The sequence below is a fragment of the Podarcis melisellensis genome (genome assembly GCF_964234715.1).
Source record: "Podarcis melisellensis genome assembly, chromosome: 1".
Lineage (NCBI taxonomy): Eukaryota > Metazoa > Chordata > Lepidosauria > Squamata > Lacertidae > Podarcis > Podarcis melisellensis.
The window spans coordinates 85,648,684-85,673,636 of NC_138528.1; the positions used below are offsets into that span (position 1 = coordinate 85,648,684).

Genomic DNA, 24,953 nt, shown 5'->3' on the forward strand with positions numbered 1-24,953 from the left:
CGGGAAAAGGAGAGGAAAGCCCTCCTAAAGGATTCCATCTGGATGTGACTTTGCAAGGAAAGCCTTTGATGCTTGCTGCGAAGCAGATGTCCAGCTATCCGGCTCGCTGCGCCACTGGAGAACACTGCAGGGAAGCCGGGGATGTCGGGCTTAGAAGCATTTTCTTCCTCTCTCCCCTGTTTAAAATGCCATTAGTTTTCACGTGAGGGGGAAATTGACTTTTCACTGTTTTCCTGGCGCTTGTGAGAATCAGATCGCTCGCCCCTTTCTTTACTGGTTTTGCAGCGAAAGGGAGGGCAAAACGAACTGTGCTCACTGAGAGAGCCTCTATGGTCATTTGGAGGCGATCTATTAATGCAGATAGTGGATGGGTATTTGGAAGTGTGGAAACCTGAGCATGACATATTGGAGACCACCCACTAGGCTAGAAAGGTGTTTTGCAGTTGCATCTTGGGACGCATGACGGTGGCACCATATCTAGAAGTGGATCTGGCTGTTCTAAGCCCCTTCCAGGCGTCATGACGGATCATATTGGAGACGTGCATGTGACCTGCTGTACACGAGTGGGTGTCGAAGCTAGGATAATCTCCGGCCACCTATTTCTTTTCCATGTCCTGTAGGTCAGGTAACCTGCTGCACGTGGCTTGTGTGAGAATAAGCAAGATTTCTGATTTACAGTGGTACCTCGGGTTAAGAACTTAATTTGTTCTGTAGGTCTGTTCTTGAAACTGTTCTTAACCTGAGGTACCACTTTAGGTAATGGGCCTCCCGCTGCCGCTGTGCGATTTCTGTTCTCATCCTGAAGCAAAGTTCTTAACCCGAGGTATTATTTCTGGGTTAGCGGAGTCTGTAACCTGAAGCATCTGTAACCTGAAGTGTCTGTAACCTGAGGTACCACTGTTATGGGAGAGAAGCAGCCAGTGGGAAAATACCAGAGGTTAGGTGCTTCCACATGCAGGAAACCAGAGATTCCAAAAATAATTGTGTTTTTACAGAGCATTATTTGTGCTTCCTTTCAATACTTCGTCTAGTAATCCTGCTGGCCAGATCCTGATACAGTTGGGCCCAGTGACTTGGAAGGCCACCCTGAGACCCATTTATAACAAGGCAGGATTTGCTCCATAGCTGCTCAGCCTGGGAGGGGGGTGGGAATGGGCTTTGGGACATAACTAATCGGACAAACATTTGCATGAAAAGAGAACTCTGCTTCTCCAGAGCGGAGCCTGTCTGCCTGGTCCCTACAGTTACAACCCGCTGTTTGTGACATCGCTTTGTTGCCATAGCGATGCTTTGGGTGGTCCCAAAGGCGTGGGGGGGGGAGGTGGTGGGTAGTTGGAGGACAGAATGAAGCCAAGAAGAAGTGGGAGTGGGGGGACTCTGCAACTGCCAAAATTGGCCTGGGTTCTGAAGTGGCCTTTCAGGGGGAGAGAGTGGCGATGGATCAGCAGGCTCTCAAATCTGGGTGGAAGAGCCAGTGTTGTTGGGGTCTGTTTCCAACATTACCTCATATTAGTTACTCCACAGTAATGAAGATGTGAGCTATTCTTGCTGATCTTTGCAAAGCGAGGTGGTAAGCCATGGAGAAACAGTGGCAGATTTTTTGTTCAGTTTTAGACGTCTCCCTAAAGAAACAGAAGCAAGCAGAGGGATAGACTCACGAGTGCCGATTCACAAAAGCATTTCCTACAAGCTATGCTTAGCCACACATCCCATTGTCCCACGGCTTTCTCCCTTGAGGAAAACTGCTCCTTAGTGTTAAATCAGAGCAAACAGCAGTTCAGGTTTTCTCTGGACTGGCATTTGCGCCAGTCTAGCACTGAAGAGTGAGTTTTCCCTGAGAATCGAGTTGGGCAAGGGGAAAACTGATTGGAGCCATGCTTTCTAGGCATGTGATGCATGCAAATGCTGTATTGACTGGTGTTGTGAGTAGTCAGGAATGTATTTTTTTAATTTTAGAACCCTCCGGTTCCTGAAAACCATTTGAAATATGGGCACTGAGTCAAGATCTCTGTGCATGAATTGGCCCATGATCTGTCTTGCGCAGGAGCCTTTCCCCATTGTTAGGGTCAAAATGGAGAGTAATCTGAATATATGAACAAGAGGCCTAAACAGTTTCAGCCTTCATGAGACTTACAGGCCCAAAGTCCCCCTGGACTCATGAGGAAAGTTCCTTACTCCTTTGATGGTTTGCTGAGTCTCCTTGCATGTGTACAGAGGAAGCTGAATCCGGTATTCAAAGAATAAGTAAAAAGGTAAATGTAAAGGACCCCTGGATGGTTCAGACCAGTCAAAGGTGACTATGGGGTTGTGGTGCTCATCTCATATCAGGCCAAGGGAGCAGCCAGCGTTTGTCTGCAGATAGCTTTCTGGGTCATTTCATGGAGGAGCTTAAGGTCCATAAATAGCAACACCCTAGAGGTCCCGGGCCCTAAGGAAGTTAGATTAGCCTCAACCAGAGCCAGGGCCTTTTCAACACTGGCTCCGGCCTGGTGGAACACTCTATCTCATGAGACCAGGGCCTTGCGGGATCTGATTTCTTTCCTCAGGGCCTGTAAGACAGAGTTGTTCTGCCTGGCCTTTGGCTTAGAATCAGTTTGACTCCCTCCCCCCTTCTTTTTTCTTTTCTCTTCCTGTGATGAGGCTGCATTTTAATGTTTTAATTGTTTTAATGTAGTATTTTAATCTTGCTTTTTAAGTTATATTTCAATCAGCTTGTTTTTATTGGCTGTTAGCCGCCCTGAGCCCGGTCTTGGCTGGGGAGGGTGGGGTATAAATAATATTTATGATGATGAGGATGATGAGGATGTGGCCAGCAGGACTAAACTGCTTCTGGCACAATGGAACACCATGGCGGAAACCAGAGCACACGGAAATACCGTTTACCTTCCCACCACAGTGGTACCTATTTATCTACTTTCACTGGCGTGCTTTCGAACTGCTAAGTTGGCAGGAGATGGGACAGAGCAAGGGGAGCTCACCCCATTGTGGGGATTCGAACTGCCAACCTTCTGATCAGCAGGTCCAGCCATAGGGTTCATGAGCTTGTTGGATTCCACCCCCCGCCCCAGTACCAGAGATGAAAAACAATGCAGGGAAGCATTTAAATGGAAGCAGAGTGTGGCTTCCACAAAATAAGAAGTGTGTTTGTGTATGTTTTCATACCGTGCTTCCCTCTGCTTCCTGATTGCTGGCTGCTTAATGAGCTAACGAAGTTCTCCAGTGATGTAAGATCACAACGTGTTCATGCGGAGTTTTATCTTTTCCTTTTTTTTTTTTTTTGCTGTAGGAGGATTTTATTACAATGATTTAAATGATGGGGGGTGACACGTGTTGTAATTTATCATCCTGGACAAGAACAGGGGAGGAATAGCTTTGCCAGGTCAGAGAGTTCATTGTGCCTAGCATCCTTTCTCTGATAATGGCCAGTTCCAGATGCTTTTGAGGAAATGTTTTAACAGCATGGGGTACTAACCGGGAACTCCAGTCTCTGTTGATCACTTCCAGCCTGTTGGAAGCTTGTGTTTTTGGGAGAAGAACATAGGAGTTCCCAGGAGCTTGCCTGCTTTTCCAAAAGCAACAATAGAGGGAGGTGAAAGACCAGAGCCAGCTTTTTGGGGGTGGGGGGTGGGGGGATGCTACCAAGTGATTACATATTAGTTCAAGTCTAGACACTAAGCATTATAGCATCCCTTTCTGATTAAGAATCATGAATGATAATCAGTGACATTTTAATAGGGTTACTTTGGAAATCTGGAAACTACTTGTAATTCCAAGGTGCCAGTCATATTTGTAGCAGCTGGAATCAGAAATTGTGCCAGCTTTATGCAATGAAAGAAAATAAAAGGATGGAAATTCAATTATGTTTAAAATATCAGATTTTTTAAAATAAAAAAGGATTTGTGCAATTTGAAAAGCTCAATTACATTAATTGTCTTTTGTTTAAAAATGTAGTTTGCAACAAAATCTGAATTAGGAAAAGAAACCGATTAGACTTAAAATATTTGATCCTTTTTTATAGATAGCAAAACAGGGTGGTTACATATTCTTCTGCCTAATTATGCCTCCATAATTCTCTGTGTCTGTTTTAGATTGTAATCCTTTTAGGAAAGGGGCCCATCATACCTGTTCTTTATACTGTGCCATCTACAAGGAAGGCTCTATGTCAATAAATCTGCAACCCAAAATCAAACACTGCATTAAAGGTGTTGTTTGCACAACACAGCAAGCCCAACTAAAGTGGGAGATTTCTACAGCTATTGACATGTGCCCACAACGCTCCATCCTCCATTCAGGCAAGCAAGAGTTGATGGGAGACATTCTAAGCAGACAAATGAACCAGAGTAAGGTTTGGAGCAGGAGAGGTGAGGGGTGTCACCTGGGAAAAGGGAGTGCGGCTTTGGGGAGAGTGTGACCTGGTAAGAGGCATGGGGACCAGAGAGCAATAGTGACTAGTAATGGTCTGCCACTGTGCATCTGACTTCCAGGCAACAGAAGCACTACTGCTTACTAGGAGAAGTAAGGGCAAGTCAGGTGGTGGGGATGTTGGCACTGTGTGGGAGCAGTACCAGGGCCCCTGCCCCTTCAACCCTTCTTCTAAGTGGCAGCTACTCTGCTGCTGGGAGGTCATTTGTGTGGCAGTGCCCCTCCTTGCTGGCTGCTACAGCCAGACGGAGGAAGTCTTGATGGCTGTATTTGCCCTTTGGACCTCAGGCTCCCCACCCATGTTAAACAGTTGGTATATAACCAAATGTATATAATTTTGCAGTTCAAAAGACATGTTAAGGCTTTGACCAAAGGTTCTGTCATATGCTCCTATATAAATGCCCTCTTGAAATGAAAACCGTTATATTCTACCAACTAGGTGGCAAGATGTGCAAAACCTTTTTCTTGGTGAAGTAAACTGCAGATTAAACATTCCTGATTTTATTTAAATTTCCTTGGTTTGAACTTTATAAATTTAACAAAACAAACAATTTCACGCGTTCCATGCATAATTGCAAATTAACCATAGGTTAATTAACCATAGGTTAATTTTCCCTTCATGGAGATACAGTAATTTCCTGATAGGAAACTGAATATTACAAAGTATGGAAAGGGTGTGTATATGTGCTCAAATGGTTTTATTCTCTTGGAACATTGACTGGATGCCAGATATTCAATCCTCTGGGTATCCTTGGATAAAAGGGCATTTGACTATCCATGTCTTTTCTTTGGGGAGGTTATGGCTGTGTAAGAAAAGCTAGTACATGAAACTGCCTTCAGATACAAGCTGGAGGACTGTGCAGTTAGGCAGCTTAGAATCATAGAAGTGTAGAGTTGGAAGGGACCCTGAGGGTCATCTAGTCCAACCCCTTTCAATGCGGGACTCTCAACTAAAGCATCCATGACAGATGGCTATCCAATCTCAGCTTAAAAACCTCCAAGGAAGGAGAGTCCACAACCTCCTGAGGGAGTTTGTTCCACTATCAAACAGCTCTTTCTGTCAGAAAGTTTGGTTGGAATCTCCTTGCTCGTAACTTGAATAAATTGAATATGCAGAGCAGGAGAAAACAAGCTTGCTCCATCTTCCATAGGACAACCCTTTAGATATTTGAAGACGGCTATCATATTTCCGCTGAGTCTCCTCTTTTCCAGGTTAAACATACCCAGCTCCCTCAGCCGTTCTTCATAAGGTTTGGTTTCCAGACCCTTGATCGTCTTGGTTACCCGCCTCTGCACACATTCCAACTTGCCAATACCCTCCTTTAATTGTGGACACAGTATTTCTGGTGTGGTCTCTATAAGGCATAATAGCTTTTTTGGCTGCTGCATCACACAGTTGACTCATGTTAAGCTTGTGGTCCACCAAGACCCCTAGATCCTTTTCACACATACTGCTAGTAAGCCAAGTGTCCCCCATCCTATATTTGTGCATCTGGTTCTTCCTGCCTAAGTGCAGAACCTTACATTTGTCCCTATTGAAATTCATTCTGTTAGTTTGGGCCCAGTTATCCAATCTGTCAAGTTCATCTTGAATCCCAATTCTGTCTTCTGCGGCATTAGCTACACTGAGCATTTCATAATATTGGAGCTCTTTTCCATAATTTTAACTTTAATTACCTCTAAAGTGAAGCAATGTAAATGGCTACTACTTCACATAAACAGAAAATATCTGCAAGTCCTAAGTTAGCAACTCTCAATATCCTTGGGTTGCCTGCTTCCCTGCACCACCAATTATTATTTCCCATTACTATCAGATGTGTTCATCGTTTCCTCTGGGAGACAGAAATTAGCTTGGATTGATGTGTGTGCAGGTGAATGATTTGAGCAATATCACCTCATTGTATGTGTTCAGTCTTGTCAAAGCTCTTTTGCTGTCCTTCAACCCTGAAACATAGTTATTCAGTTAAAAAAATGGCTATGGCTACAGCCCTGGCTTTATTTGTCTGCTTTAAAAAAAAGTTAGATGCTTACAGTTCTTCATATGGATTCCTTGTGTGCTAGGCAGGCAGCTAAGGTTGCTTGGCAACCATGGCCTCCTCCCAAACTTGCATGGGAAATGGTAAAGAAAGAACTGGATTAGAGTTCTTCTCCTAGAGTGCTGTGGTAAGTGCAGTGCAACTTGGGAAAAGAACACAAGAGCAGCCATGTTTGGTTCGGGCAGTAGGCCATTCAATCCTGTGTCTTTTGACAGTGGTTAGATTTGAGTTTTTCAAGACATTTTAATGAGCAGGGTACTTCATTTCCAAGCTGCAATTAGTGGTGTGATTTTGGTGGGAAATGGGGAAATATTAAAACACTACTAATCAAATTTTGGGAGGATTAGAAAGCAAAAGATTTCTGGAGTGAAATGTTGATGCTCAAGACTTCACTAGACTTTTTGCACCAAGGCAACAAACAAGGGAGCACTTCTCTGATCTGTCCAGTATTGGCCGCAGTTAGAGGCAGGTACTTTGTGGATCATTATTACTGCTCTGGTTCATGCTGGCTGGGCCTCATTCTGCTATCCCTCAAAATATTAAACAGCTTGACAAAAGTCAAAAGGGCCTGGGGATGCAATCCTTCCCCCACTTCAACACACTGGAGCTTACTGCTAAGTAAACATGAGGAAGATTGTGTTACTGTTGGAATTTGTGTTCAAGGTTAAAATAATCATCTGTCCTGACTGTTGATGGTTTACTCTGAAGCACCAGTAAGGTCTTTCCTCCAATATAGTTCCTGGCTCTCAGAGAAAGCAGAACACATGGATTTCAAAGTCCATGCCCGAAGTCCATGTTCTTACTAACAGCACATATGAGGACTCTTTGATTCAGCAAGTAAACTCAGCTGCCACTGAGTGCAAAGCTGATAGGTTTGGGATATAAATTTTCTTAATAAATGAACAAACTAGTTCTTGTCCCCGTGGTTAGCCCCAGGCAAGATTGATTTCCTATTCATGTAGCTCAGGGAGGACACAGTCCTTGTGCTTTAGTAAACCTCTCTTGCCTTTCAGTGGCACCCGTGGCCTGTAAACTTAATGAGAATAATCACTCTTAATTAGACAGCAATTTAAAAGGCAGCAGTTGAGCTCTTGATTGGGGAGCCCTGCAGTAAAAACATGTTATGTGAGTGTGGCAGATGGAGGGGAGGGTGTGGCTCAAGGGGAGAACTGCATTGGGATAAAGGGAAGGGAGAGTTAAATGAGGGTTCAAGAAGGTTGTTTGTTTATTGCGACGGAATGAAAAGCAAACCGTTGAACAACTTTATAACAAGACTATGGGGGAAATCAAAGGCATAAGAAAGCGAAACTGTTTCTTTCCCCAGTGTCAGCCACATAGGGCAGCATTAGAGAAGCAGTAGCAGATGGCATAATGGGGCTTACCTGATCTCTTGGTAAGTCAGTCATTGGTGCTTACTGGAAGGGGCAAGGTGGCAGAGGGGGTGAAGTGAGCCAGATGCACTATTAGGAGTGCCAGATTGGCTCAGCAGGTACATTTGTACTGTGATGACCTCATTCCATCAGTCTCACCTCCCCCCATAAGCAGCAGCGACTTGCCTGCCGGGAGGTCAGGTAAGTGCCTCCACCCCACCATGTCATCTGCTACAGTGGAGAAAGCATCTTTCATTCTGACCACAACTGGTGACAAGGGTCATGTCTTCTATTTGCAGGTGGGGATGGTGACCTTATGTGGTACCTTCCTCCTTAACAGTTGTATTGGGTGCGGGGAGCACAATTTAAGGTCCCAGCTCTTGGTCTTGTGGTAATGAAGGACTTATTTTCACCCGGTTTGGGTCTTGCTTTTGCAGATGCCTCTCTGCCTAAGATGATAGTGGGTTTCATTCAGAAAACCGCCTGCAGGTTGAGTTTACTTTATACAAGTGTGATGCTGTGGGTACTTGGTTCAGGCTATGCTTTGTAGCACCACACATCCCAGTGGTAAAACCAGCAACAGTTGGCAAATAATGGGCTACTATATGTGCCTTGGGGACGTGGGTGGCACTGTGGGTAAAACCTCAGTGCCTAGGACTTGCTGATCGTAAGGTCGGCGGTTCGAATCCCCGCGGCAGGGTGAGCTCCCGCCGTTCGGTCCCAGCTCCTGCCAACCTAGCAGTTCGAAAGCACCCTTAAGTGCAAGTAGATAAATAGGCACCACTTTATAGTGGGAAGGTAAACGGCGTTTCCGTGTGCGGCACTGGTGCTGGCTCGCCAGCTGCAGCTTTGTCACGCTGGCCATGTGACCCGGATGTGTATTCGGACAGCGCTGGCTCCCGGCCTCTTAAGCGAGATGAGCGCGCAACCCCAGAGTCAGACACGACTGGCCCGTATGGGCAGGGGTACCTTTACCTTTACCTATATGTGCCTTATGGGTTCTACTACCAAATTGCAATGATACCTCTCTATGATGGGCCTTAGGGGGAAGTCTAGGCCTTTGGAGGATTGCCCTAACACTGCATTGTCTTTATGCTGCATGGACACTAGTATCCTTTTGTCCTCCATGCACTAACAACAGGACTGCCTTTACTTCAAAGGTTCACTTATCAGATCACTGGTTCATTTAGGCCCATGTTGTCCACACCGATTGATGGTGGCTCTTCAGGGTTTCAAAGAAGGATCTCTCCCAGTCCTACCTGGAGATGCAAATAATTGGACCTTGGACCTCCTTCATTCAAAGCATGTGCTCTACCACTGAGCTGTGGCCCTTGCTCTGTTAATGTAGGACTTGGCTGGTCAGTTATATATCAGTTTGCTGGATGGATTGGAGTTCGTCTTATTAGCCATGGGTCAGGAAGTAGCTTTGTTGTGCCTCTGTCTGCACTGAGGTCTTGTCCACACTTCCGCTGGTCCCATGCCCAGAAAGCACAGGTCCAAGCAGTTTTCCACTTCTCCCGCACTTTCCAGGCATGGGTCCAAGTGGTTTTGCCTTTGTCCTGCCTCTTCCCCCTGGAAAACCCACTCTTAAGTGCTAAATTGGAGCAAACGGCCATCTGCAGAAAACACAGGTGCCATTTGCTCTAATTCAGTGCTAAGTTGCTGGTTTTCCAGGGGGAAAGTGGTGGGGTAAACAAAAGTATGGCTGAGCTAATCCTCTTCTCCAATAATTTTGTTGTTTTTCACTTACGATATTCTGGCACTGCTTGTCAGCACTCAAGCCCAGACCTGTACCCAACCTGAGACTTGGAACAATTTTGGATGGGCCTGTTTAAGGCTGTAGCAGTTATATTCCCCCCCTCCATTCCTACTTTTGTGATTGAATTTCCCCATGGAAAGCTCTTTGGCTTAGATACCTTTTCCCTAGGGGCTGGAGGTCACGAGGCCAAGGGAATAATTGACAAGGTCAACAGGCTAAAGTGCTGGAGAAGATGCTTTGGATATTGAGTGTGTGGGGTGGGGTGGGGGATGTCAAAGAGCCCCATGGGCTCCTGTCACTTTCTCTGAGGGGCGACTTAGTGACTTTCCAGGCATGTGGCATGAGGACATAGGGATGAGGATAAGTGTTAGATGAGAGGGAAGCTTCCAGTTACAATTGCTTGCCTGGCCATCTGAGGCAGGCGATGCCGTGAGCAACATTCTCCATGGCTCCCGCTGATTCTAAAAATGTGGGTTTCTTCCATCTTTCACATCAGTCTCTGCCATCCTGGGGACACAGGGACACAAGGTTGGCAGAGGTTGTTTTGAATGATGATGGTAGTGTGGCAGTTTCTCCCAGGTGCTTGGGTACCATACACACATGTCCCTCAGACCATCTGAAGGAGGTTTCATTGCTCTTCCCATCCTGCACAAATATTCTTAGGGTATTTTCTGAACCCCTGCCTGCTAACCCTTTGGATGCCACCAATTTAGCTTTGTTGCCCTACTTTCCCCCCAGCTCATCTAAAGTCTCAGTAACTTCAATGTAAAAACAAACCGGGATTAATACTGTCCTTAACAAGAACCAGATAACGGGGGGTGGGGTGGGGTGGGGTGGTGGAGTGAAGGTGAAAATGTATAGAGAGTTCATTTTTTAAAAATTGCAGTTCAATCATATAAATAAACTGCTATAAATCTTTAATATGCCAAATGTATTTCAACAGAGTCTTCCTCGGGGCCATATTTTTGCAATTCTGCAAAAATAAATAAAAACAACAAAAAAATCTCAATTTTGTGTTTACTTTGTTTTATTTATTTTCTGTAGGATTGTAATATGTTTTTAATATGCCACTGTGAAAGACTTTGTAGAAACCTGTTTGGCAGATTAAGGATTTATAGCGGTGTGTTTATGTATATATATAAAACGTATGAGAGAACCATTGACCTGTAATCAAAATGTTGTATTTTCTTTATAAATGTTTACCTTAAACTCATTTTCCCCTCCGTTACCCAGCAACTTCAATATAATACTGTCTCAAGGATGGATGTGTTCTCTCTGTCACCCCAAGTTTCACCTGCTTGATATATTCAGCAAAATGATGCAATTCCTTGAAGATATTTTCTTCCTCCCCTTCCTCTTCCCACTTCTGATGTCTCGCATCTACATTTCACCCTCTGTAACCTCACATTGCATTCTCTTTTTTTTTTAAAAAAAAATATTCATTTTTCAAACACATAATAAAAAACAAACACAACACAAAACAAAAACATACACAACATTAAACATATACCGACTTCCCCATACCTCCCTTTCGCTGCATCCTTATTCCACAATTCTTTAGCAACTCTTTAGTCAATTTATCTATTAGTTCCCTTTCATTAGATTCCCTTAAACTTATTAGTTACAGCTGTGATTCTCTACTTCTTGCCCCTTGACATCTCAACACTCCTCAATTTTACAACAGTTTTAAAGATATAGTTTAAACTTCTTCCAGTCCTCTTCCACTGTCTCTTTCCCCTGATCTTGGATTCTGCCTGTCATCTCTGCTAGTCCCATGAAGTCTGTCACCTTTGTCTGCCATTCTTCCAGAGTAGGTAGTTCTTGCATCTTCCAATACTTTGCCAGAAGAATTCTTGCTGCTGTAGTAGCATACATGAAAAAAGTCCTATCCTTCTTTGGCACCAGTTGGCCAACCATGCCCAGGAGAAAAGCCTCAGGTTTCTTAGGAAAAGTCCATTTAAGGACCTTCTTAATTTCATTATAAATCATCTCCCAAAAGGCTTTAATCTTTGGACATTGCATTCTCAACCCTGCTCCCTGAACTCGGGAAGAAGAAAAGTGAGGGTCTGGCTAGATGTTACAAGATACAAGCAGCTATTGCTGCTCAGTGTCTATTCCCAGCAATATCTAATTTGCTAATTTGTTTTAAGAGATACAAATTAGATATCTGTGACATTGAGGGTACACCAAAAAAGGAGGAGGAGGTCTGGTTTAAAACTGAGTTGGAAAGCTCTGGTATGGCAGCATCATTGTACACTATTGATGTTTAAAAGTATATACAGAGACATTGAGTGGATGCCACATGAAGTCTTCCATTTTTGGAAAACGACAACGAAGGATTGATTTACTTTTACATTTCCACACTTCCCTCTTCAAGCATGAGGGAAAGGAGAGGGAGAAAATAGTGTTGGTTGTCTGGATGGGTTGTCATATGTTTTTCAGCATGCCAAAGCTAATGGACCATCTAGAGGAGTTGGGAGCTGGGGGCACTGATGCAGTGGTTCTGCTCCTTCCTCCTGGTCCGTGTCCAGAAAGTGGTGTTGAAGAGTGTTTGGACCCCATGGCTCTCACTTGTTGAGTGCCTCATGGCTCCATCCTCTCCCTCATGCTTTTTAACACCTATATGATGCCGCTGGGAGAGATAATCAGGGGGTTTGGGCTGGATGTCCACCAGTATGCAGATGATACCCAGCACTATCTCTCCTTCAAATCAGAACCAGTGAGGGCAGTGAAAATCCTGTGTGAGTGTCTGGATGTGGTTGACAGATGGATGGCGGCTAACAGATTGAGGTTGAATCCTGACAAGACAGAAGTACTGTTCTTGGGGGACAGGGGGCGGGTGGGTGTGAGGGACTCCCCAGTCCTAAATGGGGTAACCGTGCCCCTGAAAGACAGAGTTCACAGAGTCATTTTGGACTCACAGCTCTCCATGGAGGCGTGGGTCAATTCTGTTTACCAGCTGCATCTGGTACACAGGCTGAGACCCTACCTGCCTACGGATTGTCTCGCCAGGGCGCATGCCCTGGTTATCTCCCGCTTGGACTACTGCAGTGTGCTCTATGTGGGGCTGCCTTTGACGGTGACTCAGAAATTACAACTAATCCAGAATGCGGCAGCTAGGCTGGTGACTGGGAGCAGCCGCCGGGACCATATAACACCAGTCCTGAGAGATCTTCATTGGTTCCCAGTACGTTTCTGAGCATCGATTCAAATAGTTGGTGCTGACCTTTAAAGCCCTAAATGACCTCAGCCCAGTATACCTGAATGAGCGCCTCCACCCCCATTGCTCAGCCCAGACACTGAGGTCCTCCTCTGAGGATCTTCTGCTGGTTTACTCACTGTGAGAAGTGAGGTTACAGAGAACCTTCTCGGTAGTGGCACCCTCCTTGTGGAACGCCCTCCCTTCAGATGTCAAGGAAATAAACAACTATCTGACTTCTAGAAAACATCTGAAGGCAGCCCTATTTAGAGAAGTGTTTAAGGATTGATGCTTTTTATTATGGTTTTAGCTGCCCAGAGTGGGTGGGGAAACCCAGCCAGATGGGCGGGGTATAAACAAAAAAATCATCATTATCATTATGTGATGTGTCCTACATTGTTTCTTACAATGATAGCATGTGACTGGCAATGGGGTGCATGGCTAGATTTCATGGTGGCCCAGGGACCATTGTTTAGAGGTAAAGCAACAGTTTTTATACTTCCACGTTTATTTATTCATACTATTTATTTTGTGATTTACAGCATTTTATTGCCACCCCCGCACTTTGCCGAGAAGGTTCCCAGAGTGGCTCATGAAGATAGTAACACAGTCCTTTCTCACAGGCTTACAATCTAAAAGCTACGACAGGCAAGGAGTACAGGGTTGGGGAAAGAGGAGGACAAAAGCAAGCTCAGATACCAGTTCTCAAAGTTTCAGTTCTTACAACAACTGGCTGAGATGGAAACAGTTTTTAGCTAGATTTTAAAATGCCACCGATAGCTGCTCCCCTACCAAGTTTCTTTCTTTCTTTCTTTCTTTCTTTCTTTCTTTCTTTCTTTCTTTCTTTCTTTCTTTCTTAAAATTTTAAAAGCATAGTAGCACATAGGGATGCATTCTCACGATCAGCTGCTGCAAATGTATTCAAATTGAACCATTGTGGGGGATCAAATTGACTGTGCATATTTGGTCTGAACCTCTGGTTTGGACTGCAGTCATGTTATCAAACTTATACAGGAGAGCAGCAAAGTCCTCTTCTGTGTTCTTATTGATTGGCTAGACTATATACATAAGTTGGGATGGGATGGGAAGTTTTGAAGAAAAATCTTCTAGTGCTAGCTTGTATGCAGATATTTAAATTGGAATTCTCCTTCCTTTTAATGTTTCTGTGGATAGAAAGAGGGAAGACAGACAGTTCAGAATATGTTCTCCCCCAGGATCTTTTCCTGATTGAATCATACAGGTCACTGGAGAAGGCCTCTTGCCCCTCCTGCCTTCAGCTGCTTCTCTGGTTGATGGCATTCAATTCACCATGTTTGCTCTTTCCCTTTTGGCAGTTTGGGGGAAAAGGTCCTTGCCTGTACTGCACGCAACCTCTGTGATGTACCGTGTTGGTGGCCTTGCAAGAGGGTTCCCCCTCTGATTGCTTGATTGCTGTCTGCAGTTGGGTGAAGAGCCTTGTGACAAAACAGTGCAATGCCAGGGGTGCTAACAGCACTTTGCTCCCACCTATGGGAAGAGCCAGAGCTCAGTGGTTAGAGAATCCGCTTTGCACCCAAAAGGTCCTGGGTTAAATCCCCAGCATCTCACAGTAGGGCTGGGAATGTTCCTTGTCTGAAACCCTGGAGAGCCACTGGCAGTCAGTCTAGACCAGGCATTCCCCAAACTCTGCCCTCCAGCTGTTTAGGGACTACAAGTCCCATCATCCCTGACCACTGGCCCTGGTAGCTAGGGATGATGGGAGTTGTAGTCCCAAAACAGCTGGAGGGCCATGTTTGGGGATGCCTGGTCTAGACAAAGCTGAGCTGGAAGCACCAGTGGTCTCAGCTGATATAAAGAAACATAATATGTTCCTCTTCCTGTATCCTATTAAACTTCCCTGATTGAGCACATTTGTACCCCATTTTCCCCATTCTGAGGTTACAGATGTGGGGAGTGGTGGTGGAGGGAAACTTGCATGCAAGTGCTCAATCTGGTTTCTCTCGACTCACCCGCCCCCCCTCCAATTTAGCCTGAAAGGAGCAGTCTCTATCTTTATTTGCTCTGATGTAATGTGATGTCTGGGGCCAACTCTGGAGGAACAGAGGAAACGGCCTGGAAACAAAACAGGCTAATCCCTCCTCCCTCCACCCACCCCCATTGCCTATCATTGCCGTGAGGTGGGGTGAGGGTGGAGTGCGGGAATGCAGACTTGCTTTGGGGTCTCAGGGATTGTTTTGCCTTGACTTGGAAGCAAAGGGGTCTGAGGAGGACAAGGGCACACATACACTGGGGTCCCCTCCTCCTCTTTTTGCTCGAGATTCTGATTAGAAAGCAACTCACATTTGACTGTCCTCCCAAGATTTGTGCAGCTGTGTACTGTGTGTGTCCTTCTCTGCTCTGTATGGGAACAAAATGCCCTGGGGGAAATGGGCATATCTGGGAGACGAGAGGGCCTTTTCTAAGGGCTACCTTCCCGAGGTTGCTATCCAGGGTGGAATATCTTTTCAGAGGTTTTCAAGACAGTGTTGGTTTTGCACAGGGAATGCAGAGGCATTTCTCCATTCCTGGCACAGGACGCAGATGGCAGTCTTCCCACTTAGTGCATCCATTCCCAGGAATCACATTTTGCACAAGGAATTGCATTCTCAGTAGCAAACCAGTTACTGCTTGCTCCCTGGGAGTTCCACCTATCGTGGAAATTGTGGCTGTCCAGATTGTGGATGTGCGGAATGTGATGTCATAATTGTGGCAGCAGCATAGGTACCTCTTCTGCCTTCCATACCATTTAAAACTGTTATAAACGAATGACCTTGTATTCCTTTCTTCTGTCCCTTCCCCCCTTTATATTAATTCCACTCCGGCTCTTCAGCACCGAGGTGCCTTTCCTTCCCCCAGTGAAATCCCTTTCCAAGTATTATCCAGCTATCCACACAACTTCCAGACTGGGATATAGTCTCTCTAGTATTGGATGATGTGCTGTTTTAATGCCCACAATAAGAAGCAATTAGAGGGGACAGGGGTGTTGTTTGGGAAGGGCCTTAATCTTACATTGCATTGTAGCATGTGTGTGTGTGTTCACAATCAGGATTTCATTTGGGTTCATATTTTTTTCCTGTGACTTCTCATTCTGATAACTCCCTCTGGCTTTGAACTCTCTGTGTAGCTATAAAACAGGGTTAAATCACCAAGCGGTGATTGAATCCGTAAATGTGGTTGCCAGGAACTTCGTCTGCAGCTGGACGCAGTGTGGATGTGTAGCCAATATATACTCTCCCCCTCTCCCCCTCAACCCCCCAGCCCAGCTTTGGTTTCTCAAATATTTGTGTTGGAATCTTTCCTGCAGTTTAGGTTTCCAGTGAAGAGTCAGCCCTAAATCTCAGTTCTAGTCCTTTCCTTGTGTCTAAAGCCTTTGGCCTGTGTGCTCCAGCTAAACCTATTCTCAGTGTCCCCTTTGAATGGCCCCTGGTTCCTAAAAGGAAGCTGTGGGATTCTGAGGGGAGAGCTTGGATACTGCAAACAGCATGGTGGGTCTCCACCCTTTTCTTGTCAGGGGAAAATAGCATGTCTCTGGGTAATCTCAGGATAACTGCTAGGTTCCCAGTCTTGTTGGGCCTCTAAGCTGTCTGATTGCAATCCTGTTGTTTATACTAAAGCAGTGCAAAGTCCATGGTTTTGGGCAGATCTTGGGAGTGGCTGACCTGGAATAAAATAGCACAGCATCGGCAAGCTGGAGAGAGGCCCTGTGGGCACTTCTCTGCCCCACTGAGGGAAGAAGAAAAGGGGATTGGTCTTGTCCTTCTTGGGAAGGGTTCAGAGATGTGTTCTGGTAAGTGGTCCAACCCTTATCTGAATCTTTTTCTATGTGTGTCTTTGCGAGGAGGATTCCACCACACTAGGTATCCTATTTGCAGCACTAAACTCTCCGGTTATAGGATGAGTCTTTATCCTAGGCTCACAGTACCCATGAAGATTTTCATTTAGATAACAGTGCTTTATCCAGTAGTGGAGGAACTGGAACATAGTCCTTTAACCCATTTTGTTGGCAGAGAAACTGCAGCAATAAAGGCAAATACAATGATGGGGCTTAATGACATCCACTTTTGCACATTTGTTTTTTTTTTAAATATTTATTAAAGATTTTCTTAATACAATAGGAAAAACAAACAAAATAACATATGATTTTTTTCAATAACCACATTTTCTCACTTTTGCACATTTGTTTGTCATGTAGCACATCTAGAGTGCAACCAGCTCCTTTTCCCACTCTAAGCTTCTCTTAAACTGAATAGCTCTCATTCTTTTTAAGGCTCATGCTATACCTCAGTAGTTTAACTAATTTTGTCTGAACATTACCCTGGCCATCTTCCATTACAGTATATCATTATATAGAATGAATTCACTTAAGTCACAATCCTTCTTTGGAATTAGGGCACTCAGGTAAAGTGCTGGATCAGGTCATTACTGCACAGCTCTATCTTTCTTGCGTGACATTGAATTGCCGGTAGATTACCTTTTGGTCCCTTTCAAAGTCAAGGTGGAAGAATCGCCCAGGTTTCTCAGGTAGACAGCATCCATTTTAGAATATCTACCCTCTCCCATCATCTGACTGAGAGCAGCTTCCATAGTCCTTATGGATGTGGGGACTGAGACTGTTTGGGAGTTGAGGGATCCCTTCATCACACCCAGCATTTGTCATTATGTGGCCAAAAGGCAAAGTTCCAGATGTACCTCTTATTCCCATCCCACCCAGAAGGCTGTGTGCGTGTGAAATTTAGTGTTGGGAGAGAGTACAGAGCATATTTTTCCTCTGTCTTTTTCTTTCTCATGCCTTCTTTCTTAGCAGTGCTGTGTCTGTGTGAGTCTGTGTGGGGTGTGTGTCTGTGTGGGGTTTTCAGCCATTTCTGTTCTGAGGGAGAATGCTGTCAGGCGAGTGGTCCGCTAAGGCCTTGTTTCCATTTGCTGAGGATTCTTTTCTTGACTTAGGGAGGCTCACGATGACAGTGCTTGAAAACCTCTGCTTAGCTCGCTTGACGGCTCAATACAGGCCTTTCTCTCTTTATATGTCTATATTTATTTATACATTTTTGCACACACGCACAATTTCAATTCACATTTTTGTGACTGTATCTGTAATTCTGAGACACATTAAGAAACGACAGTAGATGAGGGTTTTCATGAGGGGGGTTATTTTATTTTATTTTCTAAAAGTGGGGGTTGGGGCGGGGGGGAATGCAGATGATGAAGTGTTCGTGACACCCTAAATAATGTTTGCATCCCCAAGCAAAACATCCCCTTGTCTGAAGCAGCTGCGCTGTTTCCTCTCAAGAGCCATGCAGTGGCCTCATTGAGTGCCTGAGTGCCGCTCAACAAAGATGCTAATCTAATTAGGTCTTGAGTCACCATGGAAGAGGGGAGATTTAGTTTTACACTGACAACTTCATATTTGGGAAAAAGTCCAAGTTTAATCTCCCCTCCCCTATGTATCTCTGAATCCTTCATTCGCCACCGGCTGCCCCCTTGCAACCCCATGAGGCTCATGTGACCTGGCTCATGAGTTGCTGCCTCCCCCCTTCGCCTGGCAGGGGGAGGGAATTGGGGAAAGAGAGGGGGCTTTTTTCTGCCACAGCCCCTTTGGAGCCAACATGAACCGAGGAGGTTGAGGGTCAAGGTCTGGGAACTTCCTTGCCAGCCCAGCTTGTGCAAACAGCTGGGTATCGTTAAGGCATGAGGTGTGGAGCGATGAGGCGGGCAGGGGAGGGGGAGCAGACTGGCCTGATTGTCTTTAACTCAGCAACAGTGCCCTAATTTCTCCATGGGGACCATCAAATATAAAAGGCCCCAAAGCCATTTAGAGGGCTGGGGTGTGGGAAGCCTGTAGGCCGGACTCTCATGGGACCTGTATCATAAAACATCCAGGTTTGTGGCATAAGAAAACAACACACAAACAGTGCCTCCTCCATCCTTTATGTATGGGGTCAGACTCCAGTCAGTTTGACTGTCTGCTGACTGATAATGCAGCAACATAATCTTATTCTAAATGTTTGGTGGAAAGGAAGGAAGGAAGGGAGCCCAGGTCTCCTCTTACCTTCCTTGTTTTCTTTTGTCATTCCCAGCAGTGCTTCCAGATCTAATCTTTTATCGTTATCATTATTATTAAAAAAAAAAAGAAGTTGTAAGAGCAGAAATTAAGTCTCCTCCCCACAACTTCTTTATGGAGTTGCAATGACTTTGGATGAGGAACTGTCATAGGGTATATTTGAGAGGTATAGGAATGCCAGAGAGTTCTGTTTGGTCCACATTTTTAAGCAAATTGGTCTAATCTCCACCATCTCAGGGCTAAGTTATGGTATCTGCACTTGGTCTTTGGATTTTGCGGTGCAGTTCTCAGCTAAAAAAACCCCCAAAAAAGCACAAGAAAATGCATATACAAATATGTGCCTTGAAGAAAAATGCATACAAAAATGTGTATTTTAGTGGGAAATGGGTGCAATTTAGATTTTTTTTGCTGTGTTTTTCAAAAGAGATGGAAAACAGGAGTGAGCTATGATTGAAAGCATGCAAAACTGGCACAGGCTGGTGATAGGCTGACCTGCCCATCTCTCAATGGGAGAGACGTTGCTTATGGCCACTTGTGATTAGTTCTGAACAGAGGAAAGAAAGGCTGCACTATTTCTGCCTGCTGACCGGCTGCTCTCTGGCCAAATTTAGCAAATGGAATTGCTTCATTGTCCCGCTGCTGATGGCTAGACTAGGCAATCTGGAAGGGCTGCCTCTGGGAATCACCACTGCTATTCCTACCCTCCCACAGGCTCTGGAGAAGCAGCCCTTCTAAAATAAAGCATCCTTGAAAACAAGATGCCTATCACTTTTAGTTCTGGGCCAAGCTACATATGACAGCAGCCATGTTCTCCCCTATTTCCTCATAATGTGTGACTTCACATAAGCCTTTGATGCAACATTGTTATGTTGTGCATGGTCCTCCACAGTAGCTGCTTCTAGTGGGATGTTATAAAACAGGACATGATGGTCCCTGCTTCTGAGAAGCTCAGTGCAGCTGACACTTTGCATGTGGCCTGGAGTTAGGTGCTTATTTTGGTTTTGTTCTGATCAATGAGCCTGGTGTTATTGCAAGGAATCAGAGAAGGATACAGTAGTTCAAGCTAAGTCTTTTATCGGGGAAGTCCTAGTGGTTCCAGCCAAATGCCCTCACCCCAGTAGTTGCTGCATGGAAAATTTCCTGTCAATATCAGATGTGCACACTGAGCTTCCAGTTAATGCAAGGGCATAATCTGAATTAAGTCCCCAGAACCTTCCCTATATCTAATGCAAGTAGACACCCTGTTCGGTTACTATGTAACTCAAGGAAAGCAATATTAAGGCAGACTCCAGAAAACATCTTCCACTGGTAACTGAATTAAGTAAAAGTTCAATTTCATATGAAATGTCTCCATCTTTCCTTATGAGGGACAGCTCAGTCACGTGGTTTTACTTTCTGATTGCCCAGAGACACCACATGACCTCCCAGCCACTCTCTGGCAGAAAAAAATGTGCTGTGATTCCTGCTTATGGCTCATTACCTGTGCCCTTTCTCATTCAATGTTCCTTCCACCCAGTGCTTAATGAGATCACTCTATATATTAGAGCTTGTGCCCATTAGGAATCCCATTGGGTTTGGTGGAGAGGAAAGCAGGAGGACCAACAGTAGGTGGAGCTAGAGCTAAGGACAAACAGAGATGACTAATTCTAGTTTAGTCTCCATCCTCGGTTGAGTTCTACAAGAGACTGAGGAGGAGGAAGCTGATTGTGCCACTTCCTGGACTGGTCATATGTAATAAGGTAGGCAAGTGGGAGCTTGCTTGGACAGACCTAGATTAGTGGGGCAGTACTTGATTTGTCCTGATAGACCAGCCTTCATGGTCCCACTGGTACCTACCTGGTCCTTTTGCCCATTCTTTCTATCCTTCCCCTGCTTGCTGTGCAACATACCAGGCGTCTTGCAATGCTTCAGTAGAGTGAGGTGAGGGGGCAGATGAAAAGGCCTGGAGCATTTCAGCAAAAGTTGTGGCCTCTTCCTCTGCTGCTTCCTTGTTGATTTTAAACCTATGACTCCAGTCTCCAAGTTTTAGCCTTCTAACCCTATGCAAGTCCCATGATGTAGCTCTTTGTTCAGTGCTGGGTGTTTCTGAATAGTTTTTCGTAAAAAAAACAACAACACATTAAACACTAAAATAGCATCAGCAGAAGTGGTAATAGTAATACAGAGTAGTGGCAGCATCTGGTGGAAGCAGCAGTGTTGTGAGAGAAAGGGAGGGAGGGAGGGAGGGAGGGAGAGAGACACTTCTGAAAGGGGGAATGTATCTGCAGTCTGGTATCCAGACATAGAGTTTATCAGGCTGACAATACTTCATTCTTCATGTGCAAATTAAATAAACAGCCATCCCTCCCCCACTCAACTCTCCCTTGAGGCTGAGAGTGAGAGTTGGTTGGGGAAGGAAGCAACAGAGGTCATCTGAGTGGAGGGAACTCATGATCAAGGAACTTTCTTTTAGCAGGGAGGTTTGGACTAAGATTTAGCACTGATAGTGGAAAGTGTTGGGTGCACAACCTCCCCCACCCCTTGAGGTTTTATTAAAGCTTGAACGATGCAGAGAAAATTGGTGTGTAGTTTGACTTTATCACTTAGCATAATCAAAGCACTAGATGAAATGAACATATTTAATGCAATTTAAGCCTCCTCCCTTTGTGTTCACATACTCAGGATGATCAAAAAGCAGTTTAAAAGGATGTATTTCTTCTGCGCTTCCAAAGAAGTGCCTCCAGAGTGAAGTGGTGATTCACTTCAAAATTATCGATTGTGGGAGAAGTCCAAGTTAAGAGCTCTGAAATCACCGACATAAATTACCATGGCACAGGGAGGATGCTACCATAAATATGCAATTTTGTAGGAGCCTACAAAAATTTGTAACTTGGCCTGTATGGCGAATGAGCTTGGGTGTGTGACAGTCAAAGCAGTCCGGCATCAGAAGAACTTTTGATGTGCAGAGTTCTCTGGGTTGGTCCACTGGGGAAAGGATTGCTTGAGGGGGTACTTGAAAGAGGAAGAGTGTTAGTGGTTCCCTTCTGTTCCGGTAGTCCAGGGAGCTAAGCAAGTGTGGGATGATGAGAATTAGTGCAGTTCAATGAATGAAGCTGGACTTTGGTCTAGAACAAGGGTCAGCAAACTTTTTCAGCAGGGTGCTGGTCCACTGTCCCTCAGCCCTTGTCAGGGGCCAGACTATATATTTTTTTTTGGGGGGGGGGGATGAACAAATTCCTATGTCCCACAAATAACCCAGAGATGCATTTTAAATAAAAGCACACATTCTACTCATGTAAAAACACACTGATTCCCAGGCTGTCCGCGGGCCGGATTTAGCAGGTGATTGGGCCAGATCCGGCCCCCGGGCCTTAGTTTGCCTACCCATGGTCTAGAAACTCACCTCTGCCATGGATTCATTATGTTGCCTTTGGACAGGGCAGTATCTTTCTCTCCATCCCAGCTTTGCCAATTGTGGCATTGTGAGATTAGACACAGCCAAGACTCCAAAATGTTTTGCAGACTAGAAGTATTTCCCGAAGAATACATATTGATGGGGTTAACTAGAGCACCCTTCCCCAACCTTTCATTTGGGGCTACAGCCCAAACTAGCGTGGGTGATGTTAGGGATGATGGGATTTGCATTCCAAAGCATCTAGAAGGCAGCAGGTTGGGGAAGGATGAGCTATAACTTCTCTGGGCAGGGTGATGCATTCCATCACTGAGGTTCATGCTCTCTGTGGAATTGAATCAACCAGCATTCGTCCTTCCAACTTTCCAAAGGGCCCAGGGAATGTTCACCCAAGAATGGTCCAAGTCTGTCAAAGGAGGAAATGAGTACGTAGCATTGGATTGCTGGACGTTAAAAGGGTTTGCTGCCAAGCAGAGGGCAGCTCAGCCTTCTGAAGCTGGAGGAAGGTAGGAGAGGACACTGGAAGGAGACAGCTGGTGCCCTAATAGTTTTACCTCAGGTGTTCCCAATTCCCTTGAGGGTGGGAGACGGAGGGAACTGGGGATTGATTTCCTTTCCATCCCATCACAGAAGGATGCTGCCTCAGCATGACGGCCCCTCTTCCTCCCATAACCTTGGAGCCTGAGAAGGAGGCAGGCTCTCCATCTCTATATCAGGGAGAAAATTAAAATGGCTACCCATGGCCTCTTGTGGGGAGGAGACAAGAAGTAAATGAATTGTGAGTGGTGGGATTTGGTGTGGGTGTGGTGAGACCAACATACCCCTTCATCTTGAAATTATTGAGAGCCAGGACTGTGGTTCAGCTACCTCCTTGTTGCCTACACTGACAGGCAGCAGCATGGGCGTAGCCAGGGTTTTTGTTAGGTGGGGCAGAACTGACATGATTGGTCAGTTAAGCATTTCTATTGTTTTACAATGATCTGGGGGGGGGGTTCCCCCTTGGCTACACCCATGGGCAACAGGTCTCTGGGATTTCAGGGGGTCCTGTCACAGCCCTGTCCAAAGATGCTGCTGATTGAATCTTGGCTCTTTCTGTGTGCAAAACAGGATGCTCTGCCACTGAGCTATAGCCATTTGCAATACTTGGCTCCTAAAGGATCATGGTGCAGATGCTGTGAAATTATATTTTGGTGTGCCTGTGAAACTCCACATTAGGCAACACTACCAGGGAGGTTCTGCCTGGCTGAGACTGTGAGTCAGATTTTTCAGCATCCGAGATGCATGTATTGAAGTCTTTTCTGACAAGACACAAAAAGTAAATTTTAATAACAATTCCTTTAGCATACACTTACCCAGATATACCCTTGGCTACATTTGTTTTCCATTTGTGGTAGCTCGTCCACAGCATCATTTGGAAACCTGTGGTTAGGAGGAAAGAAGGGACTTTGTGTTCTGTTGTGGAAGCAAGGGCTGGTCTCTTTGAGCCAACATGGTCTTTACACTCAGGCCCACCCAGCTCTACAATTAGTTTGCTTTTGTCTCTCAAGTATGAAAACAAAGTCTCATGCTTTGGCTGAATCGAGAGTAGCTGAGAGGAGCCTCAGTCCACCAGTCATTGCAGGCAACTAGTCACACACAACAGATGTCCCCTAGATGCAGATGGGCTCTACTATTCACATTAAATGTTGTGCCTAACCAGTTCAGTAGGACAACTGGGATATGTATGCAGTAGTTTTGCAGATGGGATTGTGCATCTAGATGTGTCTGCAGTGCACACAGAAGGCTGCACTGGAGTAAGGGATGATATCCAAATAGGAACAGAGCTGATGGGATGTCTGTGTGCCCTTTCCCTCTTAATACACATAGTGGGATTTCCCATCTTTATCATGTGTCATTGTAACTAGTGCTGAAATTTTGCGCAGATGAATTTTTCAATTTTTTTTCAAAAATTCAGAACATTTCAAAATTTACTGTGGTACCTCAGGTTAAGACCTTAATTCGTTCTGGAGGTCTGTTCTTAACCTGAAACTGTTCTTAAGCTGAAGCACCACTTTAGCTAATGGGGCCTCCTGCTGCTACTGCGCCACTGCCGCACGATTTCTGTTCTCATCCTGAAGCAAAGTTCTTAACCCAAGGTAATATTTCTGGGTTAGCGGAGTCTGTAACCTGAAGCGTATGTAACCTGAAGCGTATGTAACCCGAGGTACCACTGTATATGCATGTTGAATATCTACTCTTTCATTTTTCTTCTTCTTAAAAATGTGACTCACACATACTCCCCCCCCAACCCCCCCAATGAAATACAGTGGTACCTCGGGTTACATACGCTTCAGGTTACAGACTCTGCTAACCCAGAAATAGTACCTCGGGTTAAGAACTTTGCTTCAGGATGAGAACAGAAATTGTGCTCCGGTGGCGTGGCAGCAGCAGGAGGCCCCATTAGCTAAAGTGGTGCTTCAGGTTAAGAACAGTTTCAGGTTAAGAACGGTCCTCTGGAACGAATTAAGTACTTAACACGAGGTACCACTGTACTTGTACAGTTTGTACCCAATCCTTCATTCAAGTAGCATCATGGTGAGAAAAGCTAGGAAAATATAAATGTGAATGTTGGCAAATTAATTTGAGCTTGGAGAAATTAACAGGAGAATGTCCCCCTCTTCTTCCCCTTCCCCCTGCATTGCTTTACTTCTAACTATATCC

At 45.1% G+C, this 24,953-nt stretch overlaps 1 protein-coding gene across 14 annotated transcripts in view; it reads left to right on the plus strand.

The window, feature by feature from the left end:
- TNS1 (tensin 1) overlaps window positions 1-24,953 on the plus strand; it is a 323,516-nt gene that overhangs the window by 71,812 nt on the left and 226,751 nt on the right. The gene's annotated exons all lie outside the window — the stretch shown is intronic.